The 19737-nt window shown below is 36.9% G+C and overlaps 1 protein-coding gene across 1 annotated transcript in view; it reads right to left on the bottom strand.

Annotated features, from left to right (window-relative positions):
- Window positions 1–19737, bottom strand: part of LOC309966439 (up-regulator of cell proliferation) — a 93116-nt gene that overhangs the window by 70310 nt on the left and 3069 nt on the right. Inside the window, exon 2 of the mRNA XM_082846495.1 lies at window positions 11786–11909. The gene's annotated coding sequence lies outside the window, so the exon portion shown is untranslated. The remainder of the gene's footprint in view (window positions 1–11785; window positions 11910–19737) is intronic.

Raw genomic sequence — 19737 nt, 5'->3', positions numbered from 1 at the left:
GTGAACATGTCTTCATTAAGAGTTTTTGGAAAATTCATCAAACTCAATGAATAAGTTTTCTCCATAACCCATTTGGAATTATTCCTAATAAATTGATAAAACATGAAAAATAATTAATTGATTAATTAAAAAAATAAAACTAGGGGATTTGTTAAGTAAAATAAAAATTATTATATGGCCATTAAAAACTATATTTTGAAACCTACTTAGTTATGTGGGAGAATGTTAATAACATCATTAAAGAGTGGTTTCTAAAGAGCAAATATGGTATACTTTTTAATAACAGATTTATTGAGATATAATTCATATATCATGCAGTTCACATATTTAAAGTATACAATTCAATGGTTTTCAGTACATTTAGAATTGAATAACCATGACATCAACCAATTATAGAACATTTTCATCACCTCTAAAAGAAATCTTACATCTACTAGTAGTCATTTTGTATGATAGTTTTTATTAAAAGTATATAGTTGTGGCATATCCACAAAATGGAATATTATTTGGCAATTTAAAAAAAGTATGACACATGCTATGACATGGATGAAGCTTGAAAACATGCTAAATGAATTAATCCAGTCACAAAAGACCATATATTGTATAATTCCATTTATATGAAATGGCCAGAACAGGTAAATAGAGAGAGAGAAAAAGTAGATTAGTGGCTGTCCAGGACTGAGGGTGGTGGTTATGAGCAAATAGGGGGTACTCGCTAATTGGGGTTTCTTTTTTGGAGTCATGAAAATGTTCTAAAATTGGTTGTGGTGATTTTCATAATCTTGTGAATATACTAAAAAACCACTGAATTGTACACATTAATGGATTACTTGCATGGTGTGAGAAATGTCTCTCAATAAGCTGCTTTAAAAAGTACATAGGTTTATAGAGAAAAAATCTGGAAAGATATTAAAAAGGTTAACATTATTTTCATGCAAAAGAATTAGATGATTTGTTTTACTTATTTTCTAATTTTTCTATAGTAATCACATATTAGTTGCATATTAAACAATTATTTTTAAAAAGAAGAAAAAAGAAAGTACTCTATGCATTCACAACTTGGCTAACTGTTTGGTGCAACCGTTTGCTTTCAGCCTATCTTGGATTTTGACATGCCTTCCTCACTAGGAGTAATCATTTCTAGCTTTTGGCTTAAAGTGAGAGACATGCAACTCTTTCTTTCACTTGAACACTTAGAGGCCATTGCAGGTTATTAATTGGCCAATTTCAATATTGTTTTGCCTCAGGGAATAGAGGGGCCTGAGGAGAGGGACAGAGATGACGGAACAGCTGATAAGTCGAGCAGTCAGAACACACACAACATTTATTGATTAAGTTCACCATCTTATATGGGGGTGGTTTGTGGCAATGCAAAACAATTAAAATAGTAATATCAAAGATCGCTGATCACAGGTTACCATAACAAATATAATTCATCTTTTTAATAACTGCATAATAAATAATCCATAGTAAAGAGGTACTATAGTTTAGTCAAACATTCTATTGATTGGCATTCAAGTAGTGTTCAGTTGTTAATTAATTGTGTATATATTTATGCCCCTAGAAACCTGCCTGTGGAAAATATCTGTGTTTGTTTGTGTGTTTGTGTATGCTTTATTTCCACAAGATATATCCCCCAAAATGAAATTTCAAAGAACATATGTATTTTTCATCTTAATATCTATTTCCAGGCTTTTCTTCCCAAAGAATGGAGCAATCCATACTCCCATCAGGAACATCTGAGGCCCTGCTCTGAAGTATTATGGTTATTGGCTAAATGAAAAAGAATATCCCTTTGCTGTTTTCAATTTCATTTTCCGTGATCACCAGTGAGGCTGGGAATCTTTTCAAACTGTCTTTAGTCATTGGATTTCCTCCAATGTAAATTGTTATTCATACCCTTCACCTGCTTTTTCCATTGGGCCTTTTCCTTATCGATTTTTATAAACTCTGCATATTTTTAAGGAGGAGGAATAAAAACACTGGTGAACAAGGATCTTATAATTTTGAAAAATAATATTTCTTCCAAAAGGGCAAGGCCTTAAGCAATAGAGAGATTTCTACTTCCTTCTGGACCTCTGCTCCTGATAATTCATTTTTTATAATTCCAGTGCTTAAAATCTGTTTTGATTATCTTTTGGTTTTGCTACTTCTCACCATGGTACCAGTTATCATGCTTAAAAAATTAACTAACGTGAGGCCTTAGATGACAACACTGTCCCCCACAGAGGATCTGCTTTTGCTTCTGTTAAGCACCTGGAAGTATTATCAGTTTAGAATTATCTCCACCAAATTCAAGGTTTGAGGTCCCCCCCACCCCGTAGACCACCCAGCAGTACAAACCTAGGCTGAAATTTAGAAGAGTTACTTCATGTTGCCACTTAATCTAGGGCCATAGCACTTTGGGATACAGATGTATTTAGACTCTAGTACAGGTCTTGAATTTGATTTTTGAGCCCATTACTTACAAGGCTGTCAAAACTGTCAAGATGAAAGATTAAGTTTGCTGTGATCATGGGCTCAATTGTCTTTTTGTTTGTTTTTTTACTGTGATGAAATACACATAACATAAAATTTACCATATTAACTATTTTTAAGTGTACAGTTCAGTGGTGTTAAGTATATTCATATTGTTGTGCTACCATCACCATGACCCATCTCCAGAACTCTTTTCATCTTGCAAGACTGAAATTCTGTACTAATTAAACAATAACTCCCCATTCCACCACCACCACCACCCCCAGCTACTGGCAACCACCCTTCTACTTTCTGTCTCTATGATTTTGTCTATTCTAAGTACTTCATATAAGTAGAACCATACATTATTTGTCTTTTTGTGATTGGCTTATTTCACTTAGCCTAATGTCCTCAAGTTGCATCCATTTTGTAGTATATGTCAGAATTTTCTTCCTTTTTAAGGTTGAATACTATTGCCTTGAATGCATATACCACATTTTGCTTATCCATTCATACATCACTGGACACTTAGCTGGTTTCGACCTCTTGAGTATTGTGAGTAACGTTGCTATAAACATGCGTGTACAAATATTTCTTCCAGACCCTCTTTCAATTATTTTGAGGAAAGTGGAATTGCTGGATTAAATGGTAAGTCTATGTTTAATTCTTTGAGGAACCACCATTCTCTTTTCCCCAGTGGTTGTACCATTTTACATTCTCACCACCAGTGCACAATTCCAATTTTTCCTCATCCTCACTGACACTTGTTATTTACCGTTTTTTTGATAGCAGTCATTCTAATGGGTGTGAGGTGGTATCTCACTACAGTTTCAATTTGCATTTGCTGAATAACTAGTGATGTTGAACATCTTTTCATGTGCTTATCAGCCATTTGTGTATCTTCCTTAGAGAAAAGCCTATTCAAGTCCTTTGCCCACTTTTTAATCAGGTTGTTTGTTCTCTTGTTTAGTTTCAGGAGTTCTCTATATATTCATATTAATCTCTGATGAATATTTGATTTTCAAATATTTTCTCCCATTTTGTGAGTTTCCTTTTTACTTTGTTGATGTCTTTTGATGCACAAATTTTTAAAATTTTCATGAAATCCAATTGGTCTATTTTTATTTTTTTGTTGTTGTTGTCTGCGATTTTTTGGTGTCATATCCAATAAATCAAGGCCAGATCCAATGACATGAAGCTTTTGCCCTATATTCTAAGAGTTGTATAGTTTTCGGTCTTATATTTAGGTCATGGATCCATTTTGAATTGCTATAGATTGAATTGTGTTCCCCCCAAATTCATATTTAAGCCCTAACCCCCAATGTGAGCGTATTTGGAGATGGATCTTTAAGAGGTAATTAAGGTTAAATGAGGTCATAAGGGTGGGTTCCTAATCCTACAGGATTAATGACCTTATAAGAAGAGGAAAAGAAATCAGAGTGCCCCCTCCACCCTCTCTCCATATGTACTGAGGAAAGGCCAGATGAGCACACAGCAAAAGGTAGTCATCTGCAATGCAGGAGGAAGGCCTTCGCCAGACACCAACTCTACTGGCACCTTAATCTTGGACTTCCCAGGCTCCAGAAGTGTGAGAAAATTAAATTTACATTGTTTAGCTACTCAGTCTGTAGTATTTTGTTACAGCAGCCCGAGCTCATACATGAGCTTATTTTTGTATATGGTGTGAGGGTCTAACATCATGTTTGCATGTGGATGTCCAGTTTTCTCAGCACCATTTCATGAAAAGCCTGTCCTTTCCCCATTGAATACTCTTTGGCCCCTTGTGGAAAATCATTTGACTATTTATGCGAGGGTTACTTCCGGGCTCTCTATTCTTTTCGGGTAGTCTATATATGTAGGCCTTTTGCCAGTATTACGCTGTTTTGACTACTATGGCTTAATACTAAGTTGTGAAATCAGGATGGCAAGTCCTCTAGCTTTGTTCTTTTTCAAGGGAGTTTTGGATATTCAGTGTCCCTTGAGATTCTATATGTATTTTAGAATGGGTTTTTCCATTTGTGCAAAAACTGTCACTGGGATTTTGATAACGACTTCATTGAAATGGTAGATTTCTTTGGTAATACTGATAATCTTAACAATATTAAGATTTCCAATGTGAACATGGAATGTCTTTTCATTTGCTCATGCATTCTTTAATTTCTTTTAGCAATGTTTTTTAGTTTTCATTGTCCATGTCCTTCACCTCCTTGCTTCCTAAGTATTACTAAGTATTTTATTCTTTTTGATGCTAATGTAAATGGAATCGTTTTCTTAATTTCCTTTTGGTTCACTGTTAGTGTGTAGAAGTGCAACTGACTTTTTGTGTTGATTTTGTATCCTGTGACTCTACTGAAATTTTTTATAAGTTCTAACAATTTGTGTATGTGTGTGGAATCTTTAGAGTTTTCTACCTATAAGATCATATCATTTGTGTACAGAGATCATTTTACTTCTTCCTTTCCAATTTGGATGCCTTTCATTTCCTTTTCTTGCCTAACTGCTCTGGTTAGAATTCCCAAGACTCTGTTAAATAGATATGGTGAAAGTGGACCTTTTTGTCTTGTTCCTGATCTTAGAGGAAAAGCTTTCAGACTTTCACCTTTGAGTGAAAGATGTTCACTGAGGGGTTTTCATATACAGCTTTTATTATGTTGAGGTATTCCTTCTATTCATAGTTTGTTGTGTGTTTTTTTAATCATAAAAAGCTGTTAAATTGTATAAAATGTTTTTATGCAACAATTGAGATAATCATGTGGTTTTTTTCCCTTTCTACTGTTAATGTAATGTATTACAATGATTGGTTTTCCTATGTTGAACCATCCTTAAATTCTGGGGATAAATCCGATTTGGTCATGGTATATAGTCCTTTTCCTTTTGAGAAAACTTGGCACAAAGCAAATACTATTTTACCTTTACGAGTTACAAAAAGGGAATCCGTCTTTTGTGTTTCCATACAAATTGTGAAATTTTTTGTGCTACTTCTGTGAAAAATGCCATTGGTAGTTTGATAGGGATTGCACTGAATCTGTAGATTGCTTTGGGTAGTAGAGTCATTTTAACAATGTTGATTCTTCCAATCCAAGAACATGGTATATCTCTCCATCTGTTTGTGTCATCTTTAATTTCTTTCATCAGTGTCTTATAGTTTTCTGCATGCAGGTCTTTTGCCTTCTTAGGTAGGTTTATTCCTAGGTATTTTATTCTTTTTGTAGCAATGGTAAATGGGATTGTTTCCTTAATTTCTCTTTCTAATCTTCCACTGTTATTGTATAGGAATGCAAGAGATTTCTGTGTATTAATTTTGTATCCTGCAACTTTGCTAAATTCATTGATTAGGTCTAGTAGTTTTCTAGTGGCATCTTTAGGATTTTCTATGTATAGTACCATGTCATCTGCAGACAGTGAGTTTTCCTTCTTCTTTCCCCAATTGGATTCCTTTTATTTCTTTTTCTTCTCTGATTGTCATGGCTAGGACTTCCAAAACTATGTTGAATAATAGTGGTGAGAGTGGGCACCCTTGTCTTGTTCCTGATATTAGAGGAAATTCTTTCAGGTTTTCACCATTAAGAATAATGTTTGCTGTGGGTTTGTCATATATTGCCTTCATTATGTTGAGGGAGGTTCCCTCTATGCCCACTTTCTGGAGAGTTTTTATCATAAATTGATGTTTAATTTTCTCAAAAGCTTTTTCTGCATCTATTGAGATGATTATATGGTTTTTATTCTTCAGTTTATTAAGATGGTGTATCACATGGATTGATTTGCATATATTGAAGAATCCTTGCATCCCTTGGATACATCCCACTTGATCATGGTGCATGATCCTTTTAATGTGTTGTTGGATTCCATTTGCTAGTATTTTGCTGAGGATTTTTGTGTCCATGATCATCAGTGATATTGGCCTGTAATTTTTTTGTGTGATATCTTTGTCTGGTTTTGGTATCAAGGTGATGGTGGCCTCGTAGAATGAGTTGGGGAGTGTTTCTCCCTCTGCAATTTTTAGGAAGAGTTTGAGAAGGATAGGGGTTAGCTCTTCTCTAAATGTTTGATAGAATTTGCCTGTGAAGCCATCTGATCCTGGACTTTTGTTTGTTGGGAGTTTTAAAATCACAGTTTCAATTACAGTACTTGTGATTGGTCTGTTCATATTTTGTTTCTTCCTGGTTCAGTTTGGGGAGGTTGTACCTTTCTAAAAATCTGTCCATGTCTTTTAGGTTGTCAATTTTATTGGCATATAGCTGCTTGTACTAGTCTCTTATGATCCTTTGTATGTCTGTGGTGTCCATTGTAACATCCCCGTTTTCATTTTTAATTTTATTGATTTGAGCCCCCTCCCTCTTCTTCTTGATGAGTCTGGCTAAAGGTTTATCTATTTTTTTTTCTTTTTTTCCGGTATGTGGGCCTCTCACTGTTGTGGCCTCTCCTGTTGCGGAGCACAGGCTCTGGACGCACAGGCTCAGTGGCCATGGCTCATGGGCCCAGCCGCTCCGTGGCATGTGGGATCTTCCCGGATCAGGGCACGAACCCGTGTCCCCTGCATCGGCAGGCAGACTCTCAACCACTGCGCCACCAGGGAAGCCCTAAAGGTTTATCAATTTTATTTATCTTTTCAAAGAACCAGTTTTTACTTTCATTCATCTTTTCTATTAGTTTCTTCATCTCCATTTCATCTATTTCTGCTTTGATCTTTATGATTTGTTTCTTTCTACTGACTTTGGATTTTGTTCTTCTTTCTCTAGTTGCTATAGGTGTAAGGTTAGGTTGTTTATTTGAGATTTTCCTTGTTTCCCGAGGTAAGTCTCTATTGCTATAAACTTCCCTCTTAGAACTGCTTTTGCTGTGTCCCATAGGTTTTGGATTGTCGTGATTTCATTTTCATTTGTCTCTAGATATTTTATGATTTCCTCTTTGATTTCTTCAATGATCCATTGGTTGTTTAGAAGCTTATTGTTTAACGTCCAACATGTTTGTGTTCTGTACACTTTTTTTCTTTCTTGTAGTTGATTTCTAATCTCACAGCATTATGGTCATTAAAGATGATTGTTATGACTTCAATTTTATTAACACATTATTGACCAGAGACGTATTAATACATCTTTTGTTACCCGGATGTTATTGACCAGAGATGTATCAATATGTTCTTAGAGACTGCTACAATTAACATCACTGTGCAATTTGTTAGAGCATAAATTGATCAAGGTTCTTTATACAACTTACAATTGTCATTAGCATTCACATTTTGCTCCATTAAGTTTTTGTTCCAACCTTGTATATATTATATACATAAAATCTTCCAAAATGACGCATTGCAAAATTTTGAGTGAAGAATTTTTCAGTCAATTTTATGCACATACTTTCTCTGATTGTCTGATTGACACATGTACTAGTGTCTCAGAAGATGATAGTTTTTCAGAATACAGTTCTGATTCAGATGATGTGAATATTAGACCAATAAAAAGATTTTAAAAAATAGTGACTGATTCTGATACAAAAAGTGAAAATGAAACTCAGGGTGCCAGAGAATGCACCTTTGCTTCTACAGAATAGTGAATTGAAAACAACATTTCATGAAAATTAGAAGACTTTACAGGTATGTCAAGTGTCTCTATTGAAGGCAATAACCCACAAAGTGTTAGTGAAATAAAAGAATTAATTTTTGGCCAGCCAAAATAAAAATCACCAGCTAAAGGCATTACTTTCTGCAAAAATCCCTGGGTCAATAATCAGTAAAATTTACCGAGGCTTGCTTTGTGGCCCAGCATGTGCTCAATCCTGGAGAATACTCCATGTGCACTTGAGAAGAACGTGTATTCTGCTGTTTTGGATGGAACGCTCTATAAATATCAATTTAGTCCCTCTGGTCAAATGTGTCATTTAAGGCCTGCATTTCCGTATTGATTTTCTGTCTGGATCATCTGTCCATTGATGAAAATAGGGTGTTAGAGTCCTCCACTGTTTTTGTGTTACTGCTGATTTCTCCTTTTATGGTTGTTAGTAATTGCCTTATAAATTGAGGTGCTCCTATGTTGGATGCATATATATCTACAATTGTTATATCTTCTTCTTGGATTGATCTCTTGATCATTATGTAGTGTCCTTTTTGTCTCTTGTAACAGTCTTTATTTTAAAGCCTATTTTGTCTAATATGAGTATTGCTACTCCAGCTTTCTTTTGACTTCCATTGGCATGGAATACATTTTTCCATCCCCTTACTTTCAGTCTGTATGTTTCCCTGGATCTAAAGTGGGTCTCTTGTAAACAGCATATATACAGGTATTGTTTTGTATCCATTCAGCCAGTCTATGTCTTTTGGTTGGAGCATTTAATCCATTTACATTTAAGGTAATTATCATATGTATGTTCTTATTGCCATTTTGTTAATTGTTTTGGATTTGTTTTTGTGTTTTTTCTTCCCTTCCTCTTTCATTCTCTTCTCTTGTGATTCAATGACTTACTTTAGTGTTGTGTTTGGATTGCTTTTGCTTTTTTGTGTGTAGCTATTGTAGATTTTCGGTTTGCTGTTCCCTGAGGTTTTGATATAGACGTCTGTATATAAACAACAATATAGATTGTTTTAATTCAATAAAGACAATATAGATTGTCTATAATTTCAAATGCATTTCCGATATCCTGCATTTGTGCTCTCCTCGTCTCACAATTGCTGATTTTGATATCATATTTGTGTGCAGATGATTTCCTACCTTTACTGTATGTTTGCCTTTCCCAGTGAGCTTTTCATTCATCATTTTCTTGTTTCTAGTTGTGGCCTTTTCTTTTCCACCTAGAGAAGTTCCTTTAGCACTTGTTGCAAAGCTGGATGGTGGTGCTGAATTCTCTTAGCTTTTGCTTGTCTGTAAAGCTTTTGATTTCTATGTTGAATCTGAATGACAGCCCTGCTGGGTAGAGTATTCTTGGTTGTAGGTTCTTCCCTTTCATCACTTTAAGTATATTGTGCCACTCCCTTCCGGCCTGCAGAGTTTCTGCTGAGAAATCACCTGACAACCTTATGGGAGTTCCCTTGTATATTGTTTGTTGCTTTTCCCTTGTTGCTTTTGATATTTTTTCTTTGTCTTTAATATTTGTCAGTTTGATTACTATCTGTCTCAGTGTGTTCCTCCTTGGGTTTCTCCTGCCTGGGACTCTCTGCACTTCCTGGACTTAGGTGACTCTTTCCCTTCCCATGTTAGGGAAGTTTTCAGCTATTACCTGTTCAAATATTTTCTCAGGCCGTTTCTCCCTCTCTTCTCCTTCTGGGACCCCTATAATGCAAATGTTGGTGCATTTCATGTTTTCCCAGAGGTCTCTCAGACTGTTCTCATTTCTTTTCATTCTTTTCTCTTTATTCTGTTCTGCAGCAGTGATTTCCACATGCTGCCTTCCATGTCACTTATCTGTTCTTTTGCCTCAGTTATTCTGCTACTGATTCCTTCTAGTGTATTTTTCATGTCAGTTATTGTATCATTCATCTCTGTTTGTTCTTTAGTTCTTCTAGGTCTTTGTTAAACATTTCTTATGTCTTCTCGATCTGTGCCTTCATTCTTTTTCTGAGATCTTGGATCATCTTTACTACCATTACTCTGAATTTTTTTCAGGTAAGTTGCCTATCTCCACTTCCCTTAGTTGTTCTTCTGGGGTTTTATCTTGTTCCTTTATCTGGGACATATTCCTCTGCCATCTCATTTTTTCTAACTATCTGTGATTGCAGTTCCTGTTCCACAGGCTGTAGGGTTGTAGTTCTCTTGCCTCTGCTGTCTGCCACCTGAGGCTGTCTGGTGGGAGGGACTGGTACCTGCCCACTGGTGGGTGGAGCTGGGTCTAGTCCCTCTGGTGGGCAGGGTTGTGTCTGAGTGTGTGTTCATTATTAGGTGGCTGTTTATTAAGGAAGACTTTAAGCAGCCTGTCTGCTGATGCATGGGGCTATGTTTCAGTCCTGTTGGTTGTTTGGCCTGAGGTGTCCCAGCACTGGAGCCTTCAGGCTGTTGGGTGGTGCCAGGTCTTGGTGAGAACATGGCACCCTCCTAGAGGGCCCACGCCAATGAGCACTCGCCACAGCCACCGCCACCAGTGTCCCTTTCCCCACAGTGAGTCTCAGTTGCCTCCTACCTCTGCAGGGTACCCTCCAACAATAGCAGCTAAGTCTGGCCCAGTCACTTATGAGGTCACCGCTTTTTTCCCTGGGTCCTGGTGCACATGAGACCCTGTGTACACCCTCCAAGAGTGGAGTTTCTCTTTCCCCCAGTGCTGTGGTCAAACCCCAGTGGCTTTCAATGCCAGACTCTCTGGGGGCTCTTCCTCCCATTCCCAGGCCCCCAAGCTGAGGAGCCCAACATGATGCTCTGAACTTTCACTCCTGTAGGAGAACTGCTGTGGTATAACTGTTTTCCACCCAGTGTGTATGGGATTTGATTTTATGGTGATTGCACCTGTCTTACTATCTCTTTGTGGCTTCTTCTTTGCCTTTGGATTTAGGATTTAGGGTATCCTATCTTTTTTGGTAGGTTCCAGTATTTTTTTTTTTTTTTGGTCAGTGGTTTTTCAGCAGTTAGTTGTGATTCCAGTGTTTCCATAAGAAGGGGTGAGCTCACATCCTTCTACTCTACCATCTTGCCTCCTCTCCTTCCATAAACTCTTTTCAGGGACATATTTTGTTGATATATTTTTTTCCTTTGAATGGGCCACACTTTCCTGTTTTTTTGTATGCCTTGTAATGTTTTTGTTGAATACTGGACATTTGAATCTAATAATGTGGTAGCTCTGGAAATCAGATTCTTCCCCCTTCCCCAGGGTTTGTTGTTGTTGTTGTTTTTGATTGCCATAGGCTGTCTCTGTCCTGAGAATCAGCCTAAGGTGTAAAGTTAAGGGCTTATGTCTTTTCTGAGACTCTTCTTAGGCATGCGTAATCACTTTCTAATTTTACCCATATATGCAGTTGTTTTTAATAGTCTAGCCTTTAATATCTGTCTCCCAAAAGAGGAAAAGCAAAAAATGAAGGGGGGATGAAGAGTGCTGGCCTTTAAATAGCTTGAAAGACACTTGAGCCAGATGGGGTAGGGGATTGCAATAATGGGAGGTGCAACAACAATGGCTCCCCTCTAGCTCTATTTGTCTGCACCTCTGTGATCAGAAGCAGCAATCAACAACCATATAACAGATCCCTGATAGTTGAAAGAAAAGGTACTTGTTGCCCACCCTGACTCTCACAAGCTGGGTGCAAGTTGCTCCAGGAACACAGTCACACAGATTGTGTGTTGGGAATTGGTAGCTGCTACTGTGCCAAGTGCTGATTATTGACAGAAATTTACCATCCAAGGGTTCCCCTAAAAGTTACCTGTGTTCAACAAACTCTAGAGGTCCAAAACAGTTATATCAGATGATTCTGCTGGTGCAATTTTTGCCTAGTTGGGTAGACAGATTCCTGGTGTTTCTGGCTCCACCATCTTCCCAGAAGCCGCCTTTAAAAAAAAAAAAAAAAACAGTTTTGTTTTCATTCATTTTCCCTGCCATTTTTCTAATTTATATTTCATTCATCATCTCTGTTCTAATCTTTATTATTTATTCCTTGTGCTAGCTTTTGGTTTAATTTCTCCCTCCCTTCTAAGGACAGTTTGGGGCAGATTTAGGATTCTTGATTGATACTTTTCGGTATTTTTCTTTTGGCACTTTGAATATACCAGCCCACTGACCTCTGGCCTCCAAAGTTTCAAGTGAGAAATCTGCTGATAATCTTACTGAAGATCACTTCTATGTGATGAATCACTTCTCTCTTGCTGCTTTCAAGATTTTCTTTTGCTTTCAACAGTTTCTATGTCTCAGTGTGACCTTCTTTGAATTCATCTTATTAGGCGTTCATTAAGGTTCTTGAGTGTTTATGTTCATGTCTTTCTTCAAATTTGGGAAGTTTTAAGGCATTATTTCTTCAAATAATCCCTTTGCTCCTGTCTGTCTCTCTCTTCTTCTGGGACTCCCACAATGCATGTTGATACTCTTGAAGATGTTCCACAGGTTCCTTGGGCTTTGTTCACTTTCCTTCAATCTTTATTCTTTCTGTTCTGCAGACTTGACAATTTCAATAGTTTTATCTTCTTGTTCACTGATTCTTTCTTCTCCTACTCACATCTGCTTTTGACTGGGATCTAGTGAGTTTTTCATTCAAGTTATTGTACTTTTCAGCTCCAGAATCTCTTTTTAGTGTGCTCTTATACTTTCTCTTTATTCATAGTTCCATTTTGTTCATACATCATTATCTTGACTTTCTCCATGTATTCCTTTAGTTTTTTGAGCGTCTTTAAGACAGGTTTTTTTTAATTCTTTGTCTATTGGGTCTGCCATATGGCCTTTCTCACCAGTTTCTGTTGATTTTTTTTTCTTTGCATGGAAAAAATTTTTTTCCTGTTTCTTCGCACATCTTATAATTTTTTCCCTGAAAATTTAACATTTGAATCTAACAATGTAGTAAGTCTGGAAATCAGATTGTTCCATTTCTCAAGCGTTTCCTTTCATTTTTGTTTACTTTATTGGTATTTTTATTGTTTTATGCTCTCTCTCCCAGGGATAAGCCTGAGGTATAAACTTAAGGTCTTATCAGGTCTGAGTCTGTGTTTTTCCTTAGACATGTATGGTGATCTGTACATGGGTTGCTTTTGAATGTCCTAGTCCTTAAATGTCTGGCTCCCCAAATAAGGAGAAAAGATAAATAAAGATGGAGAGAAAAGTGCCAGCTCTTTAAATCTCCTAGAAGTTGTTTCAGCTGTAGGGCTTGGGGCTTGCAACAATGGGAGGGGTGGTGCAGCAATGACTGCCCAGTTCTATGTCTGTACTTCCATTATCAGAAGCAGCAATCAACAATCAGAAAACAGGTCCCTGATACTTGGAGGACAGGGTCCTTATTGCCCACCTTGGGTCAGCAAGCTGCATGTAAGCTGCTCCTGGTACAAATGCACAACTGACTGTCTCAGAGGTGAGGTTGGGGGATGGGTAGCAATTGCTGAAATTGACCAAAATTAACTGCAATTTCCCTTCTCCTTGAAGTTGCAAGTCTGAATAGACTTCAGAGTTCCAACATAGCTATATCAAGCAGATTCTGCCAGTATAACTGTCCAGGAAAGAAGACAAGGTTCCCGGCACTTCCTACTCTGTCTTCCCAGAATCCCAAAGCTCTTTTTATATATTGCTGAATTCTACTTATTAATGTTTCATTGAGGAATTTTTGCATCTGTATTCATTAGAGATATTAATCTGCAGTTTTCCTTTCTTGAATGGTCTTTGTATGGTTTTGGTATCAGGATAACACTGGCCTCACAAAACGAGTTGGGGAATTTCTCCTTTTCTGCTTTCTGGTAGATAATGTGTAAAATTGCTTCTTCTTTTAATGTTTGGTAGAATTCTCTGCTGAAAACATCTGATTCTTTCTTTGGAGTTTTTATGTTTTATTTCTATTTTATTTATTTATTTATTTGGCCACACTGCATGGCATGTGGGGTCTTAGTTCCCTGACCAGGGATTGAATACACGCCCCTTGCATTGGAAGCATGGAGTCTTAACCACTGGACCGCCAGGGAAGTCCCTTCTTGGGAGGTTTTAAATTAAAAACTCAATTTCTTTAATATTTATAGAACTACAAAAAAATTTATATTCCATATTGGATGATTTTTGAGGAATCAGTCCATTTCACTTTAGTTGTCAAATTTATGTATGTAAAATTATTTATATTTCCTTATTACTTCTTTGAGATCTACAAGATTTGTAGTGGTATCCCACTTCATTTCTGATATTGCTAATTTGCATCATTTGGCAATATTATTGATCTTTTCAAAGAACCATCTTTTGCTTACTTTCTCTATTGTTTCTCTACTTTCAATTTCATTATTTCCCTACTTCTGCACCGGATAGGATCCTAAAGTGAGAGCTTACATGATTTTCTTGAGACTTTCCCTTTTTTCTAATGTAAGAATTTGGTGCTATAAATTTTTCTCTAGCACTACTTTAGTTATAGCCCACTTGTCTTGGTATGTTTTAATTTCATTTTCATTTAGTTCAATGTGTTGTTTTTATTTCCCTTGAGAGTTCCTCTTTGACTCAAAGATTATTTAGCCACTTGTTTCCAACTAGAGATTTTCCTGTTATCTTTCTGTTACCGATTTTTAGCTTGGTTCATTTGTGGTGAGAACACACACAGTATGATTTCACTTATTTTAAACATGTTGAAGTTTGTTTTATGGCTCTATCATGCTAAGTGGTCTATCTTGGTAAACTACCCACGGGAACTTGAAAAGAATGTGTATTCTGCTGTTGTTGGGTGAAGTGGTGTGTGTGTGCGCATGCTGCATCCTGTTAATTTATGGTACTGTTGAGTTATTATATAACCTTGCTGATTTTCCACATAGTTCAGTCAATTATTGAAAGAGGGGCATTGAAGTCTCCAACTATAATCATGGGTTTGTCAATTTCTCCTCTCAGTTCTGTCCCTTTTTGTTTTAAGTATTTTGCAGCTCTGTTGTTTGGTACATACAAATTTAGGATTGCCATTTCTTCTTGATAGCCTGACCCTTTTAGTATTATGAAATGCCCCTCTCTGACCCTAGTAATCTTCTTTGCTCTAGAGTCTACTTTACCTGACATTAATGTAGCCACTACAGCTTTTTTCTGATTAATGTTTGCATTGCATATCTTTTGCCATCTTTTTACTTTACTACCTATACCATTAATTTTGAACTGAGTTTCTTGTGGGGAGCATATAGTAGGGTCTTGTTTTTTATCTACTCTGTTCTTCTCTTTTAGTTGGTATATTCAGACATTTACATGTAATGTACTTATTGATATGCTAGGACTTCAGTGGGGTTTTTTGTTTCATTTTGTTTCTTTCCTCTGTTTTCTTCTGCTGCTTTCCTTTGGGTTACTTGTACCTTTTTTTCTTTTAGAATTCCATTTTGCTTTATCAATAGTGCTTTTGAATGTATCTCTTTGTATAGACATTTAGTTGTATTATATTATGCACACATAACTTTTCATAGTCCTCTGGTGTCAAGATTTCACCAGTTTGAGTGAAGTGTAAAAACCTTTCAATCCTTTCAGTTCCTTTACCCTCTGTCATTTATAATACAATTGTCCTAAATATTTCCCCTACATGCTTTGAGATCCATAGACAATGTTACAATTTTTGCTTCAATCACCAAATGTAATTTAGAAAACTTAAGAAGCAAAAAAATTCCATTGTATTAAGTAATATTTTTACTCTTTCTATTGTTCTATCTCCTTTCCTGATGTTTCAAGAATTCTTCTTTTATCATCTCCTTTCCAGTTCAAGAACCTCCTTCAGCCCTTTTTAAAAAATATAGGGTGGATCTACTGGTGACAAACCCTTCTAGTTTTCCTTCATCTGAGAATGTCTTGATATCTATACACTTTATTCCTGAAGAATACTTTCACTGCATATAGAATTCTTAGTTATAGTTGTTTTCAGCACTTGGAAATGTGATGCCCCTTCCTCCTGGCCTCTTTAGTTTCTGATAAGAAACTTGCTGTAATTCAAATTGTTTTTTACTTATAGGTAAAGTATTCTTTTTTTCTTTCTGCTTTCAAGATTTTTCATCTTTAGTTTTCAGAATTTTGACTATGATGTTATCTTGGCATGATATTTTTGGGGGTGCATCCTATTTGGGGTTAGCTCAGCTTCTTGAATCTGTAGTTTTATGTCTTTTGCCAAATTTTTTTTTCAGTCATTATTTATTCAAATATGTTTTCAACCCCACCCTCTTTCTCCTCTCCCTCTGGGATGCAGATGAGATAAATATTAGATCATTTGTTATACTACCATAGGTCCCTGAGCCTCTATTCACTTTTTTTTTTCCAATCTATTTTTCTCTGTTGGTTAATTTCTATTGTTTTATCTTTACTTTCACCAATCCTTTCCCTATCATTTCCACTCTGCTGCTGAATCCTTCTAGTGAGTTTACTATTTCCTTTATTGTAATATTCACCTTTAAAATTTCCACTTGGTTCCTCTTTATATTTTGTATTTCTTTGCTGAGACTTTCTAGTTTTTTGTTTCAAGCATTTTCAGAAATTTTTAATTAAAGTATTTTCATCATGCCTGCTTTAAAACCTTTGTCAGAAAATGCCCATCTCTGTGTCATTTCTGGTTTGGTGTCTGATGATTATCTTGTCTTTCTCAAGTTAAGATAGTCTTGGTTCTTGGTATAATGAGTGATTTTCAGTTGTACCCTGGATATTTTGATTACTGCATTGAGACTCAGATCCTATTTAAATCTTCTGTTTTACAGGCTCCTCTCACATCACATCAGCACAGAAAGGAAGACCCCACCTCAATTCTGCCAAGTGGGGGTGAAATTCCATCACCCTGGCTGGAAGGGTATGATGATTAATTTTACATGTCAGTTTGACTGGGCTATAGAATGCCTTGATTGTAAAGATTATTTCTGGATGTGCTGTGAGAGTGTTTCCAGAAGAGGTTGGCATTTGAATTGGTGGACTGAGTAAAGCTGATGGTCCTCTCCAAAGTGGGTGGGTATCATCCAATCTACTGAGAGCCTGAACAGAACAAAAGCTCAAGCGCAAATGCTTGAGCTGATATCAATCTTCTCTTGCCCTTAGTGTTCCTGGTTCATCTCTTCTTCCCACCTCCCTCTAGTTTCTCAGGAGAACCCTAATACGAGGCATGGGCGGTGGGGGGAAGAGGGGAGAGTGCCTTGTAACTGCTCCCTACATGTTCATGACTTTCAGGAACACTATGAAGGAGGAAAGGTCTCATTATTATTGGGTGGCCATGACAATCCCAGCTTCTCTTGGTCTTTTCTGAAATCATCCCAGAAAGACAATCATGGAAGTCTAGGTTCCCCACTTAAACTTTGCTGAGGGGGATGAGGGCCCATTTTGTTCCATGGTGTCTGGCTGCAGTAAAGCAGTTATTGTCTGTAAGTTTTCTGTCTTGCTAAGTTGCCTCTTTCCTGGTCCTTGTTTATTTCCCCCCCAAATTCATATTTTGAAGCCCTACCCCTGAGTGTGGCTGTATTTGGAGATGGGGCCTCTAAGGAAGTAATTAAGGTTAATGAGGTCATAACGTTGGGCTTTGATCCAATAGGGCTAGTGTCCTTACAAGGCACACCAGAGAACTAGTGTTCTCCCCATGCAGCCCCAATCCCTATGTACATGCACCAAGGAAAGACCATGTAAATATACAGTGAGAAGGAGGCCATCTACACACCAGGAAGAAAGCCCTCACTGGAAACCAGGTCAGCCAGAACCTTGATCTTGGACTTCTGACCTCCAGATCTGTGAGAAAATAAATTTCTGCTGTTTAAGGCACCCAGCCTGTGGTACATATGGTAGTCCTAGCAAACTAATACAGATTCCCTTGGCTCAAGGTTTTTCATGGGGTTGCAGTCAAGCTGTCAGCCAGGATCATCCCAAGGCTTAAATAAGGAAGGATGAATTTCCAAGCTCATTACTATGGTGTTGGCAGGATTCAGTTTCTTGTGGGGTGTTGGGCTGAGGGCCTGTTTTTCACTAGCTATTGCTAGGAGGCCTCTCTCAGTTCCTTGGCACAGGGGCCTCTCCACAGGGCAGCTCACAATATGGCAGCTGGTTTCCATCACAGTGAGGAAGTGAAGGAGCAAGGGAACAAGAGAATGAGAAAGCAAGAGTGTCTGCTCAAGAGAGAAGCCAGTCTTTTACTTAACCCTAATCTCAGCAGTGACATCCCATCACCTTTTCGATTCATTAGAAATGTCACTATATCCAGCCTACACTCAAGGAGAGATTAAGAAAGGGCCTGAATACTAAGAGGTAGGTATTGTTGGAGGCCATCTTAGAGGCTCCCTACAAGCTTTCAGTGGCCACATTTGGGACAATTTGAGCAGCATAATAAATGACACTAATGGATTAAAACTGACAGAATAAACATCCATGAGTCCATACTGTTATAAACAAAATAATTGAATAAATAAATACAGATCTTCAAAATATGGTGGGGTTATGTCCTGATAAACCCATAAGTTGAAAATGCATTTAATACACCTAACTTATAGAACATCATAGCTTAGCCAAGCCTATCTTAAATGTGCTCAGAACACTTACGTTAGCCTAAAGTTGGACAAAGTCATCTAACACAAAACCTACATTATAATAAACTACTGAATATCTCATGTATTTTATTGAATACTATGCTGAAAGTAAAAATCTAGAATGGTTGTAAGGGTACGGAATGGTTCTAAGTGTACTGGTTGTTTACCTCCCTGACTGTGTGACTGACTGGTTCACTGCCACTGCCCAGCATCACAAGACAGTATCATACTACATATCACTAGCTCAGGAAAAGATCAAAATTCAAAATTCGATGTACAGTTTCTACTCAACTTCTATTGCTTTCACACTGTCGTAAAACCAAAAAATTATAAGTCAAACCACTGTAAGTCAGGGACTGTCTGTAAATAAATGGAGGGGAAAGGACAGCTCTTCCTTAGAGTAGAATTCCATTTAACAAAGGTAGAAAGAAAACAGGAAATAGAAAATCACCATTTGGTAAATACCACAGTAATAATTGCTGTGAGCAAGAATGAAATCTAAAATTACTGGATGAAACTCTGATTTAAAAAATAAGGTAAATGCAAAGTCTTAAAGTTTCTCCCCACAAGCTACTTATTAATTTAAAAAGAAATTTTTTTAACTTTACAGTGGAGAAATCTGATAAATAACAACTTAACAGAATGATCAGACTTAACCATTAATGACTTACCAATTTCACGTACCTCTAATATGATGCACCAAGAAGGGCACATCACTTCTGTAATCGTCTTGCCAAAAATGCATCAATCAGAAAACCCAAACTGACTGATTTCTCATCAATCAGAAAACCCAAATTGAGGGACATCTTACAAAATAATTTTCCCATACTCTTCACGTGTCAAGATCATCAAAGATCATCAAAGACAAAGAAAGACTAAAAATTGTCTAAGATTCCAGGAGGCTAAGGCGACAGGATAAACCAACACAACGTGGGATCCTAAATTGGATCCTGAGCCAGAAAAAAAGACATTGCTTGGATAATTTTTTTTAAGAACTATCTTTTATTGAACTATTTTGTTTATTTTTAAAAATTTTTATTGGAGTAAAGTTGCTTTACAATGTTGTTAGTTTCTACTGTATAGTAAAGTGAATCAGCTATATGCATACATGTATCCCCTCTTTTTTGGATTTCCTTCCCATTTAGGTCACCAAGAGCACTGAGTAGAGTACCCTGTGCTATACAATAGGTTCTCATTATTT

The sequence above is a fragment of the Leucopleurus acutus genome (genome assembly GCF_964270905.1).
Source record: "Leucopleurus acutus genome assembly, chromosome: 9".
NCBI lineage: Eukaryota > Metazoa > Chordata > Mammalia > Artiodactyla > Delphinidae > Leucopleurus > Leucopleurus acutus.
The sequence above is the reverse complement of the archived record's forward strand: the minus strand, read 5'-3'. Positions and strand labels throughout refer to the sequence as shown.